Source organism: Bombus huntii, chromosome 4 (genome assembly GCF_024542735.1).
Source record: "Bombus huntii isolate Logan2020A chromosome 4, iyBomHunt1.1, whole genome shotgun sequence".
NCBI classification, from domain to species: Eukaryota; Metazoa; Arthropoda; class Insecta; order Hymenoptera; family Apidae; genus Bombus; species Bombus huntii.
In genome coordinates, this window is record NC_066241.1 from 7,910,544 (window position 1) to 7,933,512 (window position 22,969).

General features: G+C 39.9%; 1 protein-coding gene across 5 annotated transcripts in view; it reads right to left on the reverse strand.

Moving 5' to 3' along the window:
• LOC126865184 (TWiK family of potassium channels protein 7-like) overlaps positions 1–22,969 on the reverse strand; it is a 364,862-nt gene that overhangs the window by 118,419 nt on the left and 223,474 nt on the right. For 3 of the 5 annotated variants that reach the window (XM_050617395.1, XM_050617394.1, XM_050617393.1), the window contains one exon: positions 280–406. The exons of the other annotated variants lie outside the window; for them this stretch is intronic. The gene's annotated coding sequence lies outside the window, so the exon portion shown is untranslated. The remainder of the gene's footprint in view (positions 1–279; positions 407–22,969) is intronic. 5 annotated transcript variants of the gene reach the window in all.

Sequence of the window (22,969 nt, forward strand, 5' to 3'; positions counted from 1 at the left end):
GTCGTTCTGGACGTTTCGTTCTATCAACTCTTGCGAAACTTCTCAACTTAAAAATAATTATTGAATTTCGATCGGTTGAAGAAAGTATCACGGTTCGTTCCATCGAGTATCAAACGGTGCTAAGCGGCAAACGAGCGCCGTACGAAAGAGGTTAACGTTACCGGAAAGACTTTACTTTTAAGGCCGCACCTGTGGAACGATGGCGACGAAAAACGTTGGCAGAAGAACAACGGCGGCTAGACAGGGGAAAAACAGAACTGGGAAAATCTTGAAAAATACCTGCGTCTCCTTCGGCTGTTACTGGCTTCTTCGGACAATGGAATGGTTGAGTCACGGGATTCCCGGAGCACCGCAATGCCTCGAGTTATTTTTCAAAAGCTTCGCTTCCCATTTCCTGCTAGCCCGTCTGGAAAGATACGAAAGAAAATTTGTTGTCTTCCGACTCGGTCTTCATACACGCAATAGCTCGTGCAATAAAAACGCGGGCAATAATTCGCTCGCGTTGCCGTTACAAAGGAAGAGGCTTCGTGGTCGGATAGGAAAACAGGAAGCTTTAAGACTGATTCGCGTTACCGCAGCAACAGAGGATAAGACGGTTCGCAATGAAATACCGTGACAGTAATAGTAATGGGTATGATCGGTTGAAATCGAGCTAGTGACACGAGAAGTAACGTGATAGTGACGTGACTATAAATTTGGATTAAAAGAGACTCGCTGGTAAATATATTCACCCTCGCGACAGGGTTACGTTGTTTCGGAACATGCGTACGAGAATAGACGTCGTGTTTGTACGATAACATAGGGAACCGTAACTTTATGCATCCAGATAAATCTTCCACGAGTTTCTTTTTAAGCCTATTGCGTTTTTTCAGTCAAATCGTAATTTTCTATCGTGTACCAGAAAATGTCTCAAGTTTGAGGAAAACAAGAAAGAATCATTATTCGTATGCGTGACGATTATTATATTTTGCTTACGATTATTTTCTTAAGTAGTTGTAAACCTTTTATTCTATTAACACAATGGTAAGATTAAGGTATAAGGAAGTCGAGGATCGCAGCAGGGTTAATACTATTATAAGAGGAGCCTGTTTAGAAAGATGCGAAAGATTGCGTTTCTGTTTTATCGCTAATATGGATTTAATAAAAAAATATTGAAAAATATCGTTAACCAAAGAGTTTGGTATTCGTAAATGGTACGACAGAGAGTGGTAGCTTCCTTTTTTATCGTCTTGTTTCAATACCATAAAAGCAATCCAATATTTGACTTCATTGCCAAGATTCTCTCTTGCACGGTATTTCTTTCGAGAACGTATTTGGTTTTCATTGAAAAACGCCCGCTTTACGTATCGTCGAATTATACAAATTTTCTCATCCACAGTTTACGTTTGTAAATACCATAAATCGAGCGAGGAATTTCAATCTGAAACATTTTGGCAGTGAAATATGTAATTGCTAACGTGAATGTGTAAAGACACATTCCGCTTCGTTCACTGTGCTTGTAGTTGAAATTATCTTAACTACTCGGTAAATTCGGCGGAAAAATTGCCACAGAAATTCATAGATTCAAAGTGGCAACGTTTCCTGGAGAAGAACGGTCGCGACATTATGGAAATTATTGTCAGCGACAGAAATACGATGCGTCGAACAACTGGTGAACGTTAGCGTGTGCGACGCGTCTCTATGAAATCGTCTAACGTTGAAGCAGTGGAGAAAAAAAAAAAACAGGGGAAAATAGGAGAACGTAAGGTGAGAGGGCGTGAAACGGGCAACAGGAGTCGCGAAGCATGAACCTTTACGATATTTGAAAAAAGAAATAAACGTGGAAAATGGATGATGGGTGTGGGCAAGGAAAGGAATATGAAACGCGGAAGAAGCTTGACGGGATAAAGGCACGGGTGATAAAGCGTAAAATGCAATATCTCTGTCTATTCGTTTGAAACGCTAGTTTTAACGCTCCGAAGTGATCAATTAAGGTTAACGTCATGTTTTTCACGCAAATTTCTATCGGAAGCATCATTTTCTGTTTCGATGCGTAGTCTTTGACGCTTATATTATGACCTCTCGCGCGGTAAGTTACCTTGACTGTCACGCAATTTTATACATATTTTGTACGTATTTCACCATAGAAGTTGTAATAAATTGAAATATATTACACCTTAACATTTATTTCTTGAAAAATACAATATTGCATTCTCTCTGGAACTGTTCTCTAGCTCACTCATAGCGTTGAAAATATTTTGGTCGATTTAATTTGTCGTATTTTAATCATTTTTGAGATAATTTAATAGAACGTAGATCATTGATGATCATCGTGGAAATTATCGTGTTAATATTATCCGAAGTATTTTTCGAAGAGTTTACTTGAGTACACTAAGAGAGCAACCCACGTGTTCGCGAAATTGCGTGCCCTTAATTTGTTATTTGCAATACATTTATTACTATTGAACGCGCAGGGGTTGTACAACCCTAAAAAATGCAGTCATTCTGCATTCGTAAAATGATTTCTAAATCTCGATTTTTGATCGTACAAATACCAGGCGTATAAATATGAAATCGGAATCTTTGTATAGAAAATACACGTTTATTGTATGAAAATGATTAAAAATATTTTATTCGAAGTATTGCCCATCGCTAGCTATACATTTTTCCCACCTGTCTGGCAATTAGTGGATACCACGCCAAAAAAACTGCCGCTCTTTTGAGGCAAACCAGTCATCGAGCCATTTTCGTACATTTTCGTACATTTTCGTAAGAAGTGAAGTGCTGGTCAGAAAGTGCGTGTCCCATCGATGCAAATAAATAGTAATCGGACGGAGCCAAGTCTGGTGAGTAAGCCATCAATGACGCAGTTTAGCGATAACTACATTATCAACTAGGGCCATCTATAGGCAAATTCCGGTTTCGTACTTACAAGCCTGACAGAGATAGTTTTCTCCATAATATCCATGTCATAGTTACTCAAAGTATTAATTAATATTTCACCATGCATCCCTTTTGCTTCCATTGAACTCATTTCTACGCGTACAACGTCTCTTCTTCTTATTTTTATTCGTAGATTTAATAACATTATACAGACACTTCGTAAGCCGTTATGCTTTTTACTCATCTATAATATTAAAATCTTGTCGCCAAACAGTACAAAGATTTTTCAAGTGTGTGTAGATAGGTGAACATGTGCGCGTGTGTAAAACCAACGAGAGGCAGAGGTTGCATGCAGCTCGATATTCCGCTTTAACGAGCAAAGAGCGCTGCGTGTAGAGCGGTTCGCAGATAATTTCGGTGAAAAAGGGACAGCGGGATGGGAAAAGAAAACGACGCCATACAAAATGAAATTTCCCTTTTCCGTCACCACTTATACGATGCACTCTGTGGTTCCGAGACGCTCGACCATAAACGAGACCGAGGATGGAGGTACTTCGGTCATACTTTGATGCCACCACGACCTTCATAACCTCCTGTTTTTTTATACACCCACGCACAGAAACGGCGCTTCTTGGTTTGCATTTTTGCCAAGAATAGAGGACGGAGTCGCATTTAGCTCTCTTTTTTCCTCCGCTGGGAAACCTAGTATTTAATGTAAATTTTGTACGGGTTCATTTAAAACGGAGAAACTTTGATGAGCGAAACGGGAGAAATTCGAAGGCAATCGTGCTGGAAATAACGTAACCTAAAATAAAGTAACACAGAGAATAATTGGAAATTGCATATTACGTAGTCTTATCGCTAGACTGTGAATTTTTATGCATCTACATATAGGAAATTTTAAAGCGTAAAATTACACAAAACGCACATAATATAAAAAAAAATGTATAAAATATTCAAAGCGTAATACTTTCTGTATCACTTGGTAGAACAATTTTCCACCGATATTCTACTTTTTAAACTACATTCTGAGAAATATATATTTTCGTAAAAATCCACGGTCTACTTATCGCTGGCGGATCATCATTTATTTCAATTATTACAAAATAAACTGAAAATTATTTCTATATCCGTTTCGCCATATCCAAACTGAACACAGCGCACCAACTACGTCCAACTTATTCGCATTCATTTCCCTGTAAACAGAGTTAAATTTCCAAGGGAACTTCTCACAATTTTCCATCACAATTCATCAAACGCTTGACACACTATGTTTTACCGTGAAACCATAATACCAGAACTCTGCGTTTCACAGACTCGGTCGGTCTCCTTCCTCTTCTATACAAGAAAGTTGCAAGGCGAAATTGCAAGGTGCACGAGTAAGGACTAAGGTATAGTATTGTTCGAGGCAGATCTCAAGAAGTTCTTGACGCGAGCACGTCTCGCCTGTCCCTTGGTAGATCGAAGCTAGCCAAACGAGAAGACGTATCGAACGGGGTGTTCATCCAGACGGTAGGAGCGAAAGGGAAAGATAAGACAGAGGAAGAAGGAAAGAGAGAGAGAGAGAGAGAGAGAGCGAGGAAGAGAAACAGAGGGCGGGGGACGAAAGAGAGAGTGTTGATCGTAGATCGCTACGAACCAGTCTGTCTTCTCAACCCCTTTTCCAACGGGACGAGTCCACAGAAGCAGTCAGCCAAGACGGATTGTCCTCGGTGAAACTTCCTTAATTATCTCGCGGTTCCAGGAATAATTCGGTCGATTCGAACAGGGTGGTTTACAAATCCGGTCGACATCTTGCGACAAACAAGCCGTCGCTCGTTGGGGACAAGCCTGCAAAACGAACGTAAAGGAGATGGGGGGAGTGGCGAAGAAGAGGATTCGACTCGCTTTACTCTCCTTCGAAACTGTAATTCCGGGTCCCCAGACCTTTGCCGCAGTTCGACTTTCCTACCGGTTCACGTTCGCCCATTGTCATTCGATTCGACGATTCTACGAATTTTTCCAGCGGCGGTAGCCTCTCACAAATTCGATCGCGCAGCTCGAAGTTTAGTCGAACTCCTTCTTGAGAAGCGCTATGCTGCTCTCTGATGAACATTTCACCGATGCGATTCGGTGAAAGTAGCGTACGAAGCTTCGAGTAGAAACGAAATACGATAGAGACGCTTGATTATTTTGATATCGAATTCAGGGAAGTCAAAATCGTTGAAACGGCGCGAGTATTGTTTTTCCCAGCGTTCGACGACGGCTATGGTATCGCGTTGGAAATAACAAAAATTTTCGGATTTCAGATCGCCATTGACGTCAAACATTTCTGGCACAAGTAAAATGACAAACGAGTAACGGGAAGCAAGCAACATGCGCGAATGACAAAACAGTCCAAAATTGCTCGAAAACTGGAACGGACGTTAGCTGGCTGTGTAAAAAATAGTAATGGAAAAGCCAATGTATGGACCTTGTGTCGTACGAAAAACATTCGACCCTTCAACTTCGAAATTCGTATAAATATTACTTACCTGTATGTTCAAAGCTTACTCGTAGATCCATACATTTTTAATTTTATCCGACGTTAACGAAAAAAAGAGAAGAAAGAACACTGATCATTAATTTTCAATCGAATTTTATATTACTAGTTAAATAGAACGTAAACGGCGAAACATTATGAGATGGTTCCACAACTTGGAGAGGCAATAAGTTGCATGTACTAAAACCCGATTAGTTCGATTCAAGAAATATTTTAATTGGAAATGAAAACCAAATAAAAGGAAATACATGCCATGAAACGCGTGTTTCAGAGGCTGAAATAAACAGGGTGGTGCAGAAGTCGTGAAAAGATCGGTAGAAGTATTCATAATATTTTTTAATTGAATTTCTTTTCTTTCGTTCGAGAACTTCTGAAGTTGTACCTGCAAGATCGATTATGGGAGGTTACGGCGTTATTCAACGAATTGAGATTATAAAGTTCTATTTCCAGAAATTGAGTTTCAATCAAACCTTTCGATCGATAGACTTGACAGCTCCTGATTTTTTCCATTTGGGTTGCCTCAAGGACAACGTGTAAACACGTAAATAAACTTAAGGGCCATCGAGTAGCTGAAAGAGAATATTCGAGCCGAAATGCGGAAGTTAGTGACAGATACTGTCATGGAGAATGTTCTTAGGAGCTGAACTTTGAGAGGCTGAGAATGGCGAACACTTACGTAACATAGATAGCTCAATGAAATTTTCACGCGACTATACTTTATTAGTTCGCAAAGAGATAGATTTCAAATTAAATATTTTTTTAAATTATCAATATAAACGGCTTCGCGACTTTAGCAACATGTAACCTGTAGTCTCGCGGAATTGAAATTTCCAAGATAAATCGCTGGTTATATCCTAACAAGTTTGTATTATAAGAGAAGTGAGCATTCTTGAAGATGGAACGATAACACAGAGGAGTTTATAGTCGATAAATCGAAGTTTCTGTTTTGAAAGCAATGTTCTCAAGTATATACTTGAATTGTCGGATCCTCTCCTGAGACGTGATATGTCAGAAATACTTATTGAGATGCTCTGCTACGGAGACACTCTAAAACAAGCATGCTCGATATCTGACATTTCCCGCGAGTATTTTACTCCTGATTCTCACCTCAGCGAGCATCTTTATCGATTCGCTTTTAGCATAAACAGCAGACAAATTATTCTACGATACTCGCTCATCCTTCCAACAGTATTTTCGCGCTTAATATCCTCGTTACAAGTTTTTAGTAGGACGTTTCCGGATCTACGTTTACACATTTTTTCCTATTTTTACTCGTAGAACATAGCAGTAAAGTTCGATCGTTTAACTTTGAAACTCCTTAGAGTTTGGTACAAATTCAAAGTAAGACGTATGGTTGAAAGCCTCGCTGCATACTGATCGTTCTTCGGAGAAAAATTCTCGTTGCACGATGCCCTTGAAGTGTTTGTAACATATAAAAATGTTGCAGTCCTTGCAGTCATATCTTCCAACGAGTGAAACGTAAAAATATTAAATCGTATACTGGCGACCATAAGTGCTGTCACGTTAACTTAAATTCAATGCTTTCCACTCGTTTCGTTCTTCGTTTGTTTTTAATTACAAATCTGTTAATCCAGCTCGTAGGTGCCTCACAACGTGAAACGCTAAATAAAGTTTTTAGAAAAGTAAAATGGAATAGTACAATTTATTAGAGTTTTGCAATAACTGGAATACGGGTGGAGGAAAGTTCCATTATAATCTGCAGACTTCGTTTCCCCTGTTGCTTTGCCTCTCCGTTGCGTTTCAAATTTATCACAATAGAAAAGTTCTAAATAGAGCGAACGAATGAAGCGCGTTAATCCGATAATTCCCGAGCGTGCGTCTAACCTAGCAAATAACAATGTTTGGAAAATAGCAGGAATCACAGCTCGATATTCACAGTCGAACAGCAACGAACCGAAACGCGCCTCGAGAAGTGAAAGCAAACGTACAGGTAGAGACGTTAACGAAATTAAAACAAACTAGCAAGGAATTCGTTAAATACACGTGCGAGGCGAACGTTTTGGAACGTGTCGGACGAGCCGTAGGATAGTTTCGTTCGGATTTCGGACCAGCACGTTTGGCATGACGATACGAATTTGCAACTCGACAGTTTACTGAGTTCCTTTACGAACCGGATGCCACGAACTTTACGTTCAACTGAAGATACAGCGAAATAGAATCGGGAGGTTAGCTCGACCAGAAACTGGAGAAACGGATGCCCGTATCCTGACGATGCCGGCGGTCGTTCCTGCGAGGTTTGTGTTTTCCAGACGACAGCCAGAGCTTTCGAAACTAAGCCTAAGGGTGTGAGACGAACGTGTCCTCGATGCGACGATGCTAACGATACTTGGACGAAAGAGGGTGGATATGGTGCTTCGAATGCCAAGAAAGCTGGCCTGGATTCTGCTAAACGAGCAAAACGATCGACAAAACTAAAGATAGAAGTTCGTTTGGCAAACGGCCCGTGATGGTCAGCCTTAAGCTCTGTCCGTAGTGACATTTATTGCACCACCTATCTTACCATCCACGGCTTTCACCGGCAAAAGTATTCTCTTAACAACCGTGACATCGCACGTACGATTCCTCGCGAAACGCGTCCTTCGATGTAATTCGTTCTCTTACCGATTGGATCCGACTAATGGATATTTAATCGCCAGGGACAGTTTGCTTCGTCGCCTCTATTCGCGGTTTTAGTCTGCCGTGATTTATCTCAGCATTCTACCTACGGTTTACACGAAATGTAGGAAAGAAATGTATTTTTAAATAACGTATATTATTAGAAGACGAGGATAAGGAAATGTTTGCAATTTTTCGTGCCAATAGTTCTTAGTAATCGGAGAATGGCTCTCGATACAGTGGCTATAAAGGGTACTTCTAAATAAATGGTACATTTATACTGAACTAGCAACGCACCCAAACCGGCTGGCAGCGGAAACGGTCGACACATCAAGCATAAAAAGAAGATTAAAAAGAAAACACCCAACAGATCTCACAAAGGACATAACCTAACAAACACGATGATGGTACCCCGCTGAGGGTAGCCACCCACATGTTATATTAGTATACCGCTATAATATTTTACCAAATGTCCTACTGGACAAATTGTAAAATCCAAATAAATAAATAAAAGAAAAAAAAATTTATACTGAACGTGTGAAAGTGTATGTGAGCATTGAAGGTCGTCCAGGTTTTAGTTGAGACAAAAGCGATTAAAAGCGGTTAGAAGTTATTAAAAAGCCATTAGGTGCGATTAGAAGAAATCAGAAAAAAACAAACAAACAAAGCGAGTAGATTATCGAGTCCTTCGGAGAGCTGAATAATTTGTAAATAAATTTGAAACTATTTGTTTTTCCAAATCCTCTCTATACCTTAACAGTACGTACTTTTATTTTCCAATGAAGCGTCTTCTTATCAGATTCCATATTTTACTCGAGTAGCATAACATTTGTATATCCATAAATGATACGAAATTTAATATACACAGACTTAATTAAATAGTATATAAATGCAATAGCGAATACAACAACGTAGAAATACTTTTCGTAGGGACAGGAAATTAATTTAATTTCATGCGGTTATATCGAGGTGATACGATAAAGTAGTTTACTGGTGGAAAGTATCTCCATTTAAAGCTACACTCGTTCTCTTGCAATATTTCGAAGTCGACATCGTACAGAGAATTTATGTACATGAAATAATTTCTACATCAAAGTTATTTGAACTGCATTTGTGTCTTGAAGGGAAATTGAATAACCTTTATGACTTTATAATACGCCATGTGTTACGCTTGAGATATTGCATTCACCTACCTATGTAACTTCGCTAAAACACTCTCGATTTTTATCTGTTCGTAGCGGCTTTTATTTTTGAGCAATTTCGGCAAATGATCCCGAGCGAATTCTCATTCTATCGTGAAATATAACATTTCTTAAATTTCGATGACGACGCGAGCAATTTCGAAATATAGGATTTAAAAATAAAATCGATTGCGCAGCGAAACATAACGGATTGGTTTTTAATTGGAGACATTATACAGTTTAAAGCGGTCCGTGAATACGTATCGATAATTCACGGACTGCGTATCGACAACTCTATAAACGTATCTAGGGAAATCATAAGAGCGTAAAGTTGTAATTTACGAGGCTATACGTACATTCGATCGTCGAGGCAGAAAATACATCTGCTTCGAAATTTCTGTTTCCTATCAATATGAATATCATTTTCAAGTAAATTCTCGGTTGTTCGAAGGAACGTATTTTAAGTTTAATAACCGGGCAAATTGTATCGCAAAATATGAACAAACATCTGCCGAGGCGTCTCTTCTATATAGCGTAATTTTTTATTAGATGAATTTTCAATAGTAAACACGATTCGTTTATCGTTTAACAGACGAAGGTAATTGATCTTTAACGTAGACAAACGAACCTGCTCTTCGATAAAAGCTGCTTAATTTCCAAACACTAATATCGTGAAATTTTAATATCGATTTATAATTATTTCAAGCCTTCTATCAATCGCCATAGTTGAGCGCAAATTTTCGCTGGTTTAATGGATTTTACATCGGTGCGCGTATCAAGGGCTCGCCATGTCGCCGTTTATCAAAATGTTATTATTCGGATAATCGTTAATTGCGTTGTAATGTACTTAAATGATTTGTTACCTCGCCATTCTAGATAAACTCGAAACTTTACATATACATCGCATAATCGCGTATCTTCGCAGGGCTCTCCGATTTTCACCACGTTTACGTCAAAACATAAACGATTCCATAGGTTGGAAAAAATACTACGTGAAAGTTAGTCACGTCATCAGAGACTTTTACTCAACGTCACGCGTTTTCCACGCGTTTAGTATGTAACAACTGTTTACGATAAATATACACACGTGTAAATTATATAGATATAACCGATAAATTAAACACGTCGCTACGTTATGATATAACGACGTTATTGATGAAGCATTCAAAATAGCTTTACAAGTGCTGAGTTTTAAACTATCCATTAGCCTATCCATAAATGCCATAATCAATCAACGCTTACATACGTTTTACGTAGGTATTAGTATTCGTAGCCGAGGGAAACTCCCTAGTATCGGCGTATAATACGATAATTAATACGTACTTGAAGTAATTTCTGTCCGATCGTGAAATGAAATAAAACGGGCACGAGGAGTCGAACGATCGAACTTGAAACGACTTACTATCGAGCAAGATTTAGAAGCGTGTAGATTTAGAAGAAGATTTAGAAGTATGCCATTGATCGTACGTAGCAAGAACAGCAGATGCTTGCGAAATTAATCTTAATCGAAGGTTCAAATTCCGCAGCACGATGGAGCAAATTTCTGAATGAAAACGTGCGAACCACAAAATTATTCAACTCTGCGGATCATCGTGGAGGCGCGGTCGGGAATGTCTTCCGAAAATCTGAGACTTAATATTCATAGCAGGAGCGCGTCCCGCCGCGACCCCTGAATCCATTACCGACTTTCACAGGACCGATTAGTAATGAGGTCGGGATTTCATCCGACTTGCAGGATCGGCGGGGGATGGCAAAAAGAAGCGCGACGTCGTTTCCTGGAGTCTCGCGCTTCGCAGGAATATTAATCGAGCGAGAACAAGGCGGAAGCGAAGCGGGCTCGGCAATTCGTCGTCGGGCGTTCGAGTGGCGCGACGTCGGAACTGAAGAAGAATCGGCGAACGGAGGGTGAAAAACGGCTGACGAAGTAAAGGGCAAATGGTCGGTGCTCGTCCGCCAGAAGGATTTAAAACGGTCGAGTAAGCGGTAAATTCTAGGCTGGCTTCGTGCCTCGTGACCGATTCCATGGCGAATAAGTACGATGATACCTCGGGCAAGGGCCTATTCAAGCCCTTTCATTCCGCGCTTCTAGCTTCTAGCTTCTCGATTCAGGACGAGTATATCTTATTCAGTCAATTCCGAGCTATGCGACGTGTCCGCTATCCTAAGAAAATTGAATCGCTAAAAGAGTCACGGCAGACCGCGTGCGGTCTTCGACGAGCAAGAGCTCGACCGTTTCGAGTAGAAAGTCGAGTGGAGATCGTAGGAATATAGTCACGGACACGAGCCGTGATTTTTCTCAGGAGGTCAATCTACTCCGACGAATACGTGCCGAAGGATGAATACCGATGCTTCGGCCACCCTCGTGCCGAGAATGCCTCGCGAATGCCGTTCATCGTTTAGGGATCATTTCACCCTCGTCGATTTTACGGACCTGTTCATTAGGGGATCGTGATCGCTCGAGTGTCGGAACACCGACTTTGCGCATCCGCTCGCTCGGAAGCTATTCCCGATGATCTATCCCGGGTATTTACATCGAATTAATTCCATCTTTAGTCTTCTGCCGTTATTACGCGTCCGACGTTCTCAAGATCGTTTTCCAGTTAAAGAGTTCGAGATTAAAACACGTATCCGTGGAGATAAGGGACGAGATTTTTCGGATTTTCTAATTGAAGGTATTTTAAAAATTCTTGTACTCGTACAGCTTCGAATGGAAATAATATGCCGTGTCAAACTCTAAGATAAAAGTAAAAAGTACGAGTGTATTATGAAAAGTGTATGAAAGAACGCAAAAGGATATTTCGAATAAATAGTAAAGCAATGCTACAAATGTGAAGAGTAATAAATGAAGCCGCGACAGTTCTAACGAGGATATTTCTAGAGCAATTAACGACGAAACATTAGCCGTCTCAAAATTTGTAGAATGCTTATGTTTCGCTAATACGTCAGAACAAGCGGATTGCGAGTACTGACACTGACCACGACTGGGTTTGTAAAGGTAACTCCATTTCGAGGACCTTCGAGTCTAACTTAGTTTTCACTGTACCAATTGCCCAGTCGGCTAGGCAACCACGTACGTAGTTTACGGCTTGTTTGTGACGGATGTTACCACCATGGAACGAGAATCGTTTCTACGACGGAAGGAAATCAAGACGAATAAGTGTCGGTCAAATGATACGGATATTTCACTCGCGCTATGTATTGGCGTTCCACTTAAGGATATCTCCAGTTACTTTATTTTATTAAAGTGGTTCGTGCGATTCACCGTATGAGTGGCAGCTGCTACCAACCGTTAATTTGGAAATGGATTTCTTTTTATGAAAACATGATAAAACCATTAGCGAACTTATTATCGGAAAAAGTATAAATCGGAACGACTATTGTTTTCTCGTCTTGGAAAAAAGAAATTATGAAATTCCCTAGACAATAAATTATTTCAATATTTGTTAGGAAAGAATGGGAAACATCTTTTTATTTAATCAATCTATCGTCTTGTACCTTAGTTGCGAAATCTATTCGCTTAAATCCGGCAATATGTTCAGATATATACCGCTAACTGTGATAGAACCAATTTATGGAATATGAAGGGAAGGTAAATTACCAAAACGGAGGGAAAGGTATGGACCCAAAGCAACTAATAGAAACTCGAACTCTGAAATTTCGAAAATTGCTCGAAGAACTAACTTTTGCAAAGTCAAATCGAAATTTTGAAATTTGGCAAATATTAATCTCGCACGGCATTCAGCTATAATTGGAATAGCATTTTGGAAATTGAGAAAATTTTCCAACTCCGGATTACCAGATTTAATAGCTTGTTTAGCAAACGTACTGGCAAAGTCCTTCGTGTGCTTTTCGGTAATTTTTCATGCTCGACAAGTTGATGGAAAACGAACGAAACAACGATAAGCGTGAAACTCGGAAGAGAAAGGAGGAACCGGCGAGGGTCGGGTAGTTTTTAACATCGAGACAGAATCGTTTATCATAGAAACTTTTAGCTGCTTCCAGCCGTTCAGATAGCGAGATCAAGGTGGCGAATCGACTAAATCCTTATTTACCACGTCGTGTAAACGTGAAGCGAAATCCCGCGAGCGAAGAGCGAGGGATGATCGTTGCGGAAGAAAGATCGACCGAAATAAAGGAAAACTGACAAGGGTCGGCAACGCGTTAAAGACTCGAATACCGCTTGTACCTCTTTCTCGTTGAATCAGGATGTTTCCGAGTTAACAACTCGAGAAATATCTTGACAATGCCGTCCAGGATGATTTGTTGTTTCCTTTGCTAAGAAGCGTTTTACAGAAAATGTAATATACAGGATGTAACTGAAACAACTCGGACGATTTATATACAAACATTTTATAATCAAGATATAAATTAAAATCTGACTTTTTTAATGAAATGAAGAGAACGTTTAGTTTTTATTATTCAATACCTATTGTGCCATTTGTTCTTCATGAATCGAGATACTTCTTAAGTAATAACTGGGAAAATTTCTCCGCGATGTCGTCCAGAAAGATTCGTTGTTTTCTTTTCCAAGGAAGATATAATTTACCAACGTTTAATAATCGAGGTATAATTAAGTATATTCTAAACACGTTGACTGCCACAGTGGTGATCGATGACTCACGTTACTAAATTTAGGATGATCATAATGAGATAATTCCACCGATTAAAAAATGATAAATAACGCGAACGATCCGGATAACATAGTGAGAGAAAAAATACGCAAAAATGAAATGTTACGTTGTAGTACGTATATTTCGGTGTATTTCAGCTGCCACGGCAAGATATATAAAATTCGCGTGGCAATCAACGCGTTAAACGGGATGAAGAGAATTTTTAGATTTTACTACGCGATGCTAGGAAACCGAGCTTGTTCGCAGCCAGAACGAAATTCGGTTGGCGTGTATTTGAATTTAGCGCAGTCTGCGCGTTGCACAATACGATTCTGTCTAACCTCTCTATGGCCACACGTCGAGCCCCGTCTCAGCGATTGTACCGGTAGTTGCACGTGGTACATTACGAGCATTCCCAAATTTCGAGCATAGAGCGAACATACATAGGTGGCCAGGTACATTGGTATGGGTTTATACGAGTCACATAATAACTCGCAACGGTACATCGACGAACCGTACATTGAGCAAGGCGTGTCACCGACGCATGTATTTACTCAATACTGGATATAATGTCACATCCGTTGCATAAGTGTGCACGCGTGCGTCTGCAGTTGAAATGTATACTACAAGTCCATTTAGAGCGGCTGATCGGAATATGTTACAACAACGAATTGTCTTATCGTCTACAATGCATTTACTAATGTATGAGAACATTATCATCTTATCAATGCGTGAACGTAGAAACGAATTTTTATTGGATATGTCTTCGCGTCTGTAAACTTATTGTCAATTGGAAGAAGAACTAGTCGTCGTGGAATTCCATTGAAACACGGTAAACATCATTTACAGATCGTATATTTTTATGCAATTATGAGAAATTGAAAGATATAAAAAATACAGAAACATATCAAAACATTCAAAGTATAATATTCTTTATGATATTTAGTAGGTAAATCTAGATCTTACTCTTTGCATAAAGGAATTAAGCAAATGGTACGAAGGTATTGATTTGACAAAGGAATCTGCATAAAAATCCGCAACCTGATTATTTAATTCGCTCTGTAATACAACCAATAATCTTGACACCGTTCTCTCGTGCTGATTAAAAATAGGACACCGGGCATATTCGGCTATACCAATCTTCACGTTCGTCACGTACATTATTCGTGTCACGAAATGCGAAGAACTTGTCGTTCAGACTTATACGCGCTTTAATCGTGTAATAAATAAGGCAAATATCCAAAATTACCGACGTTGAAAATTTCAGTAGTTGTCCTGTTATTCTGCCAGCAAATGTTTCAACGCTCAACTTAGCGTGTCGCCGTTTCTTTTCCCCTTTGATACGCAGAAAAAGTATAATAAAGTGAAGAAAATGGGGACGAATGGCGACGGTAAGATAAGCAAATAACAAACAGCATCCGAGGTGCGGCACGAGAAGCAGTAACAAGGCTAGGAAAGTAGATGCAAAGGAGAGAAAGAGAGAGAGAGAGAGAGAGAGAGAGAGGAAGGGAAAAGGATAAAACGAAGGACAGTGGTATACACGTGCATGAAACGAAGTGGCTACTCCAATTTGCAGAAAGACTAAAAGCGAATAAAACTGTCCGAAAGGCACGTAAATAAGCGAGAAAACGATGTCTACGTAACAATAGAAAGGGGAAGAAAGAGGTTAGCCTGACGGGAGAGAAAGGAGAAGTGAAAAGAGAGTATACAGCGCATCTCTCCGGCTGCTATCGTTATTCGTTTCATTTTATCTTTTTCCCCTCCCCCTTGACGTAATCCCCTTTCTTTGTCATCATGCATTACAGATGCGTTTTCCAAAGGACTGAAAGAGTGTACTGCAGCACGACGCTTTATAGAATATCAGTTTCCATACGAGGAGATTGAACCAGGCAAAGCTCCTCTCCCTTTATGCGCCTTTATCAGCCTCTTTTTATCGACCTTGTACCTGCCGCATATTCTACGCACGTAAGCTCGTTCGATCAAAAGCCTCCTCATCGAATTCCATGCTGTTAATTATTTCAGGATTATTCCTGCTTAGAAGCCACCGCCAAGGAAGGAATTCCGATTCCTTTCAAAGGAATCGCTGTGATCGAAACGCTAAGAACAACGCGAGAATGTTGCCTCGTCGAATTTTCTCCTTTTTCTTTCCAAGCTACCGAGATTCCTTCGGTGCTCGTGTTTTCAACGTCTGCGATGCAATTTTCAAATAGAGTCGCGCGTAAATTCGTCCCGACCGTTCGTAAATCGGGCTATTGAAAATCTTCTGAAATTAACTTCCGCGGTCACCGCATAAAGCGTCGCGGGAAGAGTTTGAATTGCGCCATAAATCGAATCGCGTGCTTCGACGTTTTAATAAAATTGCCTTCGTTATATCGGCGTCCATTATCTCGAAGCCCGCAAATATCTTCTTCGAATCTCCGAGGAAATTCTACTCCTACAACGATTTTTATATCTACGATAAAGTCCTTTTCTCGCAGAAAACAGTCCTAGAATTTTTTTTGCTAACGTAGAGAGAGAGAGAGAGAGAGAGAGAGAGAGGGAGAGAGAAGAGGAAGAAAGGGAGAGACTAGCGTTACCTTCTGTAATATTTCTTCGTCAATTTATTTTCATCCTTGTTCGTTCCTTACCTAGTAAAATACGAGCCGCTTATTTGCCAACTCGGTTCACTGCACGATACAAGAACTAGAGAAAATTGATGAAATTATCGCGGATAATCATCGATCAAATGTTTTCGCACCGAGGGTTAAACAACTTCGAAAAGCGAAATTAACCACTTTGGCCTGCGAGCGGCTCGTATTTCAAACTAATCCATTCTCCAAATAATTGGGACGTTGAGGATCGTGGCTCACGTGTGCGTTGGAAAATTTCGAAAGCGCGTGTACTCGAAATCTTACCGCACTCGCGACAGATTCTTCCCGTCACCAGTCACGTTTAGTTCAGCCACCTTTGTGAAGGTAAGATGACCCAAGGGACCTTGCAGAATATTAAGCAAGATTCTAACACCCTCTATAGCGAACTCCATGCACGGAACACGCCATCGAGTACGCTGTAAATTTCACTTTGCGGAACTTAAGGGCATCGAGGCAAGAGAAAAAGATAGATAGATAGAGATAGAGAGAGAACAAGTTCTCTGTTAGAAGACATCGAGAGGACCATAAGGTTGAAGCGGAACGAGAGAAGTGGTTTGTGCGAATCCCGCGGAGGGCGTACAGGTCCTACGGGAGAAGCAGGATGTAACAGACGCTATTCAGCTTCTTCTCTTGTGGTCCAAACAGTTTGCTGCGCCAATATTAGTACGACGGATAAGGAAGCATGGTTGCCGTGAGGAAGGTATAGCGTGGAAAGGTGGGGAAAGGCTGGGTGAGGTTAATCCATGGATTCCTCTAGTCTGCTAGCCGAGACGGCGATGGTTTGTCTTTTCTTGGCTAACCTCATCTAGAATCTCCTCGACCGCGATTCGTTTAAGACCCGGATGATTTACTTCGCTCTCTGTTGGAGAAAGGCTGGCTGTCTGTGCCTGGAGGAGACGGTTCTTGAATTCGATGCGTCGGCCTGCTGCTCCTGTTTGATCTCCATGGCTTCGTTCGCAACCTCATTGTCGTGCGCCTTGATCTTTGGAAAGCTCGTTGCGACGTTTCATTGTCATTATAACAAGACCTTTGTATCCGTTGCATCTCCAATATCCTCGATTGAGCACGAAACAATTCTGTTTTAGGCGCCATCGTGTATATCACGAAGGTTTTGCGCGTATCGTTAATATGGAAGATATTTCCACGAGATATTCGCCTATTTTACGTACGAATTATACACGCGATTTAATCAATATAATCTCTTTATTAATATCGCTAGTTACGTTATCCGAGATGGATGTTTATCGCGAGTGACTGAATTTTAAATGTCAAAATATCCCGGATAATGTTCATATACATTTGAAAATTTACCATACATTTTAAGAGAAATCTTTATTAACAATAGTAATCGTTATACGCGTTTCGTTAATACAACGAATTTTTAATCATCAAGATGAAAGTTCCAATTGACATGTTTTAAAATGAACTCGCTATTTTTCATTCTCATCGTATTTCATGACACAGAAAGGTGAAATTGCATTTTCATGAAAAATAGTAGATGATATTTTAATGAGATTTTTCATTTTCGTTTTCATCCTTTTTGTACACGATTTCAATAACACATATCGTACCGAAAAATATAATAGCTACCGTCATATAACAATTACACGCTGTATACCGATGAAAAATGTTGAAAGTATTATAATGAACTTTTTTAACGAACATTTTAATGAACTTTTACCAATACCATGAAAGATGTAATTTTAACGAACTCCGTGAACACGATGGAGAGCTATGTTCTAATACCATACGTAACTTCGTTATAGCTTCTGAAAATCATATTAATCGCACAAAATGTATTGTTCGACGTTTATTATATCTTTCAGAATTCAGTGGTTAAACGCACCATGAAATGACGTTTATTATACATAAATTTAAAGCTTCAAGTAAATCGCATGGAGCATCATCGATGTTTTGTCTATTGTTCTGATATAAAGCGACAGATTATGCATGAAAGCGAATTACGGATTAACGTCGAATTCGGGTACTTCGTTTATGCGACTCCCAAATTGAATATAACACGGTAACAGCTGCTTCGTCGCATTAATACAGCTTCCGAAGAATTAAAAGAGCAATCCATCGTCAATGTGAAAAATGCTAATCGTCGAGTGCGAATATCGTATCGCGATTGAAGATGTAAATAGAAAATAAAAGAAAACAACGAAATCCAAAGTAAAAATCCAAAGGATAATGTAGCAGAAAGGCGTTAGCGATATTACATTTTTTAGTCACAGTGGACGCCTGTTATGCAAATTGCTACTTTGCGAATCTCCAAAGACTTAGAAACAACCTAAGTGCCCGCTGTTTAAGCGTTAAGTATGTATACTTCGATTCGTCTTATCTTGCCACCATCCTCGATTTCTCAATTCTAAGGATAAACTTTAAGAGTGTTTGTTTCCTTTAATCCTTCAGCCATGCACGATTTTTATATATCTATACCTCTAATTTAATTAGAGTTTATTTATTTGTATAGATTTATCACGTGAAATCACCTCTACTTATTCTGTCAATAAATAATATCTAGTCGATCTGTTAATTTCCCTTTGCGATTTTTGTATCGAAGCAAGGACCTCCTTGTGATAAATCTATACAAATAAATAAACTCTAAATAAATTAGATGTATAGATATATAAAAATCGTGCATGGCTGAAGGATTAAAGGAAACAAACACTTCTAAAGTTTACCCTTAGAATTGAGAAATCGAAGATGATGGCAAAATAAGACGAGTCGTAGTATACAAACTTAACAACGGGTGCAGCGGGCACTTAGGTTGTTTCTAAGCCTTGGAAGATTCGCAAGGCAGCAATTTGCATGAAGATTGGCCAAAGGAATCTCGAGGTAGAGGCTGAACCGGTATACGTTATAGCGGTCGAGCAAGCTACTTCGGTAATTGCGACGTTATTAAATCATACAGCTTCTTAATTAATATATCCCTTAAAACGGTGGCGCTGATAAAGAGACGCAGACAGGAAAGAGCCTCGCCTCTTTATGATACGAGCTCGCCCCCATCATCGGCAAGCTTTAATTCCGTTTCTCCGTCTTTCCGTTCTCCTTTATCTTCATCATCGTCTTCATTTCCTTCGCTCGTCTGCTCTCTTTCCCATCCAACTTAAATAACTCGTTTGGCAGACCACGCTGAAGGATCTCTAATAAGATCGTCGACGCGATATCCGTTCATCCTGTGCCTCGTTTTTCTTCCGTTCTCTTTCGGCTTCGACATTCCGCTCCTGTGTATTTCTTTCCTCTTTTTCCCTCGTCTCGTCACGTTCTTCGTCTCCTCTTTGAATCTTCGACTTATCTGTCTGCCATTTGCTTCGCGGCGCCATTACCGCAAACCTCGACTAGTCAAGGCTCGATTAAATTCTTCGGTCCATGATTCGCGGAAAGAAAGCTGGCGCTTTCTGCGTGAAACGTGAACAGAGTATGCTACATTCCATTACCGAGAGGCTATTCCCGAGAATAAGTGGATTTCCTGCCTATTTGCTCGAACCGGGATTCATACGGACTTATCGCAAGCTGATGGAAGAAAATTAACGAATATTCGTCTTATTCTGCCGTTAAGAGGAAGAAGATCTGAATATGTTTCGCGGTAGAAAATTTGCGTGCGAAAATCCGAGGAGATCGGCATTTCATTGTCGCAGTTACAATTTTCATAAGCGATCGACCAACAAAAGTGTTTCAGGCCTGTCACGTCGTGCCGCCGATTAATAATGGTTTTTCTTCGCTCTACTTTCCAATCTCTTTTCTCTCGCTTGTAAACTTTCGGAGACACGAGCAATATATGGATTGCAGCAATAAAATGGCTTTTGAACGACGGTAAATTGATTGTGAAATAGCGACAACCGCCTCACCGATGACACTTCTATCAGTCTTTCCATTGAAAGCCAATCTACTGATAATTTGTCACACTGAGTTTCGACATCATCGGTCACGTGAAAATCGTCAATACGCAAAAATTCAATCGGACCGTACGGCGACAAGTTATTCGATGAGAGTACATCCATCAAAAACACATTGCCATGGGAAAAGCGATCTCGATAATCCTCACGATAAACCCGTTTTAATGAATCGTACCTGCTTCTATGTAGTGTCCAGGTGCAGTTGATTCTCGAGCGAAATAACAATTCTTTTACGCGCATCGTTAAAAACATCGAGGAATTCGTCGTAAACGTTGATAACTGTTGCGTTTACCTTTTGTAGTCGGCATATTTTTCTTCGGTGTCATACGCGCCAGGCAACTATCTTAATACGTATTTACCGATCGAAGACAAATTCTGAATGACGTCACTGTAGCGACATCCGACAAAGAGTTAATTGTTGCAACGAGATTTTCTTTTTTTCGTGCAGCAACGCGGTACGGCGAGCTTTGTCATCTCCCCGAGCAGCGTGGTTTCGCGGCGACAAAAGGCCGTAGCTCGCGTCGTTCCGAGTGTTTACTTCGTTTCTTTGAGCCGCGATAGAAACGAAGGGGGCTGCGGAATGCGTCGGCGAGAACGTCGAGAAGAACGGAAGGAGAAGGTGGCAATTGCGCAACACGTAATGGCGCCATTCCAACGTTGCTGTTGCAATCAGCCAGAGTATAATTACCTCCCTACGGATCTCCGATCGCTAATTACCACGAAACGCCAGAGAAAACGAAGAAGAAGAAGAAGATCGAAAATGGAGATCGGAAAGCCCAGAAGCTACAACTTTTCCAGATTTTCGTTGCGCGGTTTCTTTCCTTCTTTTATCACTTTTACCGAAGGTTCATCCTGTTCTTTTCTTTTTTCATGCTCGTTTCCGTAGTTCCCAGCGAACTTGCAGAAGAGATATCGGCGCGGCAAAGAAACGGTATCCCAGGCTGGATGAAAGTTCGACCGCCCCTAAGGATCGAAAAAGTTTCACGCGGGAAACACCCGACGAGCGAGATGGTAATTTTATTTCGGTATGCTAATCTGCCTCGGTTAAATAGCTGATGGGAAGTGTTTGCATAAAGGTTGTGGCCGAATTCTGTTCATAAATTAGCTGCTTAATTTTGCGGCGTCGCCACGCGAATAAATTCCGTCGCGTTTCGATCTTTTCTCGAATCGATATCGAACGAAATATTTTCATTTTAATATTTCCAATTTTCAAGCAATCGTCGCGCGGAAATTACTTATATAGCTATAGTATTAGCATCGTAGGTGATCAAAATCCGATCCGAAGTTATGCGCGACAATTCGATTAACGCACATCGAGAAATTGAAAAGGATATTTTTTACATAAAATACGGTTTCGCGTACAAAAGTGCGCGTATAAAACTAATCTTTTAAATGCTTGCAGCAGTACGAAACTCAATACGTTGGATGCAATAACCTGTACAAAAGATATCGCGCTCCTTGGTCCTTTTTCGCTGATAATTTACAACAAAATATCCCATAACTTGAACGAATAACACGCGTATCGACATCCATGGACCGTAGAGAGAACGTGAAATAACTATTGAACGATATTTTAGAACTAAATTTCAGTTTCGGCTGCGTGGAACGGTAAAAACTTGTTCAATTTTAACTTGTACGTAGTTGCAGTGTTTGTTGGACGTTGGAAAAATTCCGCACTAATATTATACGCATAACATGCGCAGTTGTATTCTTACTCGGTTATTTCACTGTTCAACCTAGTTTTATGAGCGAGCCGCATACCGAAACTTTTACCGTAAGTATTTTTTTCATTCTGGTTGCGAGTAATAAACGCGACCTACGTTAAATTTCTGATTATCTGAATAAACGTTTGATAGTATACGTTGATATTAATAATTCGTGGAAGTAAAATTTTATTTAAGGAATTAGCCATACCTTTCGATCGATATATTACGATGTCGCAGAAAATATTTTTCACTTCGAAACTTTATCTGCTGAGACAGAATGGACAACGGAAAAGCAGAATAAATGAAAAATGTATTATCGTATGAGCATGGAAAAAGCTTTCGGACGATGTGAAATACACGTGCGTTATTCAGCCAAACAATTCAAAAATAACTGGAAAAACTGACCAAAGCTGTACGATATTTTTTTGAGATAGTTAATAAATACCGAATAATGTATTTTCAAAGATAAAGCACAATGGGTAAATATATTTTTAAATCCTCTGAAATCACGTTCTAAAAAAACGTGATATTATAATACGATGTTCGCTTTTGTATCGTCTCCTCTTTTTATTCGGTGAATTTTTTACCAGTTTGCGTTACAACCTTCGGAATAAGTATACATCTACATAACTTCCCATATGGTTCACCACACATTTTGATCGATTTTTATCAACGATCTTTGCTTGTTACTAAAAATATATGAATTAATGACACGCTAATGGAATCACTCGCAATAATCTCATGGTCAATGTTCTAGATATTTCCCTATCTTACTATACCTTGATAACCAGATGAGCTAACAACAAGTATCAGGTTGTCCGAAAAGTGTCTTTCTTTTACAGACACGTCTTTTACAACGACGCATCTTTATACAAACATGAAACGTAATCTGTCGAACGTCGTGATCTTCCTTTTGATAGAACAAAATAGATCATACGTAATTC